Source organism: Nicotiana sylvestris, chromosome 11, assembly GCF_000393655.2.
Source record: "Nicotiana sylvestris chromosome 11, ASM39365v2, whole genome shotgun sequence".
NCBI lineage: Eukaryota > Viridiplantae > Streptophyta > Magnoliopsida > Solanales > Solanaceae > Nicotiana > Nicotiana sylvestris.
Window position 1 is genome coordinate 151,006,922 of NC_091067.1, and position 5,119 is coordinate 151,012,040.

Below are 5,119 nucleotides of genomic sequence, written 5' to 3' on the forward strand. Positions count from 1 at the left end.
TCCCTTTTTCACTTATAGGGAAAGCTTTGGACTGGCTCGAAAGACTCCCCAACCATTCCATCACTACGTGGGATGAGTTGGCCGACAAGTTTATAGCCATGTTTTTCTCACCGGGACATATGGCTGCTGTCGCGCCCCCTTTTTCTTCACGGAGTCCGGGTTTCAACATTCATGGGGAAACACTCATTTCCTATTTGGGAATTGGGTATTTGAAATTGAAGAGTCCCACCTAACGGATTTAAGGTGCGTTAGGGCACCTAGATTAAATAACATATGAAATCGATTTGCATTACCATAGATTGGGTAAGGGCTCGAAATAACCTTGAGGAGAAGGTGTTAGGCACCCCTCACGGTCCACAACGGTGGGTCCCGGTCGAACTCAATTATGTAAATTAGTTATTTAACAAATAGGCAGTCTAAGCACACATATGCAAATAAAGGAAGTTTAACAGATAGGCAGTCTAAGCACATATATGTAAATAAGGTGAGGGAAGTCCTAGGTTTGTTAGCCTATAGGATCACATCTGTACAATACCCGGTAAGCCTTCCTCAACAAGAGTGGTTACACGTGGCATTGGCGCACATGTCATCATATCCTGTACTACCTAATTACCCTCCCATTGGTCATATCCTAAAGCGTTCTAGCAACCTCAAGATGTATCCTATGCGTGCACTGCCCGTCCCTGTACTTATATAGTCCCAGAGGCATTATGACTTCTAGTTAAGGTGGATTTAGACTCTCCTACAATAATTAAAAGGAGACAACTCTAGGTGACAAACAAAACATGTAGGACTGGACCAAAGGTAGAACAATTAAAAGGCTCACATTTTACCTCCACAAATAGAGCAAGTAAGTGCACGTCTCAAACAACATATTTCAGATATTGAAGAAAGGATCTAGAACAAGATATCTAGGTGAGCATGACAAGCAGAGAGTATGCAATATTGAGTTAAGGCAAAGTGTTAAAGACCTATTCAGTTTACCTACTGAATTTTAGAACCTGCTGAATTAGGGCAATCACAAGTAAGCAAATCATAGTTTCACAGTTTATTAGACCTTGATTACCTATAGGCTTGCCTAGGCGTGGATTAACAGTAACATGTTATCTAGACATTAATATAGACCATAATTCTGAATCAGTAATTGACAAATAGATCTTGTTTATTGGATCTATATGCTATCTAGGTGTTGAAGAATGATCACATGCATTACAGAACTAGTTTACATTTCATCTCTACGGGCATGATGTCTAAGTGTTGAGATTGTTTTTATGCTTATTCCTTATAGGCTAGGTGATGACTGATTTTTATGCATTTAAACTATAGGCAAGGTTTTAAGCAAGTGCAGTAAAAATCCTAGAAACATGATCTCTAATGCACATAGGAAAGTTTGTGAACGTGATTATTAAGGCATAATCGATAAATGACCTAAGAACCGGATTTTAATGCATGTGTGAGAATGCGGAATGGAAATTTAGAAAAAATAGCGTAATGATCCTATAAACATGTTTTCTAATCCACATAACAATCCTGTAAGCATGGCTTCTAATTCATCATAACAGTCCCATGAGCATGGTCTCTAATGCATGTGGACAATCATAACGGTCCTATGAGTATGGTTTCTACTCAATTCCCACAAAAGATATATAAAAGTCCCTCCCTTTTACTTATTTCCCTAATATCTGTTTACAAGAAATTATTATTACAAACCAACACTAGAAGTGGAATTACTACAACTATAGGGAGCCTGAATATTGGCCCAAAAGATAAACCTGGTAGACCAAGCCTTCAGCCAGTCCACAAATGCCATAATCTCATAGCGCACCTAATAGGATCCTGGTGTGTCAAAGTTCCCAAGGGCCTCAGGTACCCCGGGCAATGCTCACACTAGGAAACTTTTAAAGTAACCCTTTGTGAGCAAGTTTTGGAAAGCCAACTCCAGTGTGTCAAAGTTCAGAGGAGCCTCAGGGACTCCTAAGCAATGCTTACACTAGAGGGGCAAGACCCTAGGTGTTCTAAGAGTAGGAGTTGAAAAATGGTGCTTGAAAATATAAATAGTTTTAAAAAAAATAATTTAGGAGTAAAACAGTTTAGAAGTGAAATAGGAGTAAACAGAATCATTACAGCCCTCCGCGTTCAAACAATCAAACAAGGACAAAACAGGCTCACAACCATTTCAAACAAGCTTCAGATTGCATAGATTCAACTAAATCCATTAGTTATCACTAGGTGGGTCACATAGCATACTAGGAGTAAAATGATAAAAAACCATACAAAGAAGGGTAGTAAAGGTTGGGAACATCGAAGTCATTAGTCAGGGGCACATAAAACAGGTCAGGAAGGAAATTATGCCAGTTAACACAAAGCAGGTTGACAACCAGATTCCCTAATACTCAATAGAGGATATACATGCTGATCAGAAGCCAGAAAATAGGAAGCACATAAACTTAATAACCAAATTACACAATACTGTATAACAACAGAAGTAATCATGCTGATTTAAAGCAATAGACATGCAAGACATAGAGCTAAATACAGAAGTAGTCATGTTGATTGGGATCAAGGAAGATATAGGTTCAATTACACAGAAGTAGCTATACTAATAGAAGTCCATAAGTAGTCATGCTGATTAAAATACAGAAAAGTCATGGATTCAACAGAAGTGAAGCAACAAACAAGAAAGCACATAGGTTTAGGCTTCATAACATAATGAATGACATTAAGAAATGGAAACATACCAGTTAAAGATAGTAAAACAGAAGGTGAAAGTGTGCAGAACTCAGTGATCTAGCATTGACTTTCGGTCGGCTAGACAATGTAGTGAATACAAATAGTAGAAAGGTTTTATTGAGAGCAAAGTTTTTGTGTTTGTGTGTGTGTGTTTCTGAACTATTGTCCGTGTTTAGAAGAATCAGAATGAGAGTATATATATCACTTGGTAAAGTAGACAAATAAGGCAAGAATAATTTAAAAATTCGTAAATAAGGCAAGTAAATATAATCAATCAGTTAATTGGGGCTAAACCTAACCAATCCGCATAAACAGAATCCGGGAAGGTCACGATAGCACAAGGAGAATAAATTACCAACCCTGATTGGGACTCAAATAAGGTAAACAAATCACTTATTGACCATAAATTAACTAATTAGTCGGAATATGGCAAGTAACACCAATTAAAGGTCACAAATACAGAAAGTAAGTAAAAATCCTAAAAATACTGATTTTAACAGGAAAAATTATTCAAATCCCTAATAGAAATCAATCAGTATATTGGGTTGACAGAAATAAACAAATAACGGGAGAAATTTGAAGTAATTAGTGTCACAAAAAGAAACGTCTAGGGTTTAAGCATATACACGAGAATCAATCAAGCTAGCAAAGAATAGTCAGATTCAACACTTGCGAGTTTGAAAATCGTTTGAAGAGAAATTAAGACGAACTCTAGTTCTTAAAAATATTGAAATCAAATAATGATAAGAAAAATAGAAAGTTTTTCATATACCAAATAATACTCAGAACGTTTAAGATCTACAAGGATCGGAACATACCCAAGTAGTCATAAGACTAGGGTTTTGGAAGATGACAGGGACGAAAAGAAATCAATCTAAACCCATAGATTCGAACCAAAAATAGGAAGAAAACAACACTCACAAACGGAAATGGCCATAGACAGGTCTGTGAAAAGGTTTCGAGCAAAACCAAGTTGAATCTCTTTGAGATTCTCTCATATATCAATGAAGTCGAACAACCAGAAGATGTAGCAGGCTGGAAAGGGCCGGAAAATACAGAGAAACCCCATAGATGAGGAGTTTTGTAGGTGACGGCAGCTAGGCTTTAAGGTTAGGTTGAGAGAGAGTTGAGAGATGAGGGAACGAAGGGCGGCGAAAATGAGAGGGTTTAGGGGGATTAATACAGTAAGTGTAATCGTGGACCGTTGATCTAAAAAATCAACGATCACGATTAAATGGAGTGGTTGGATCAGGTAGGTTTAATTGGGTTAGGGTCAGATAAAAATTGGGCATGGGAAGATTAGGACTAATTTTAATTGAATTGGGATTGAAATTGGGTTGTTCTTATTAGGCTAGGTCCGAAAATAAAAAGGAAAATTTATTAAATACCCATTTAATTGATAAAAAATAATTAACAGATTACAAAAAAATGATTTTTATACCTAGAAAGGTTTTAAAATAATTACCTAGTATTTAAAAAATATAAAAGGCTATTTTATGGTAAGGTAATGTAATAATGCATGCATGGGTCATAATTGCAAAGCAATTGCAATTGTAACCCCAAAAATGCAAATGCGGCTATTTGTGCAATAATTAAAACTTATTGCAAATGTTAATAATAAAATTAAACCACAAAATTATTATAAAATTATTTGTGGTGTAATTAGTAACTATTTGCATAAACAAAATACTGGAGTAATTAATTAAAACTCATAAAAATGCAAAAATTATGAAAAAATATTAATTGATGCTAATGCATGGTTTTGGAGGTATATATATATATTTTTTAAAAATATTATAGGGAAAAATTGGGTATCAACAACTGCCCCTCTTTACCCGGGAAGGATGAAAGAGTTTTCGGGTAAAGAAATGATGTCCAATTTTGACCGATTGGGATGTTTTTTGAAAAATAGAGGTCGAACCCTAGTCTCCGAGCTGCCTACATATCCCTGGTTTTATAGGAATCAGGCTATGTGTAGTTTTGGACCCACCGGTTAATGAAGCCGATGGAGTTATTATAGGAATGGTGGACAGTTTCAGCAAAGGTTCTTTTGTGAAGGATAATGTCAGATGGAGTTATAGTTGTGAATCCGGAATGTAACGGATGTATTTTAGGGCAAATGGCTGGATAACATAGAGTAGGATGGGTAACTGATGAGAATCAGTTATGAATGGCAATGTGAAAATGGCATGAGCGGAAACCAGAGTGAAGGCTGCTCTTGTTTGAAGAACGGTTACCTCCTTGATTACCTACAAAACTTAAAACATAATGCATGCGAGTATATAGATGATGCAAACTCCCTTTGGACCATGAAAGATTGTCCTTGGACAGTGCAGATGATGTCCTTAGACTATGATGTAATAGGCCATAAATTGTAAGATAGGAGATT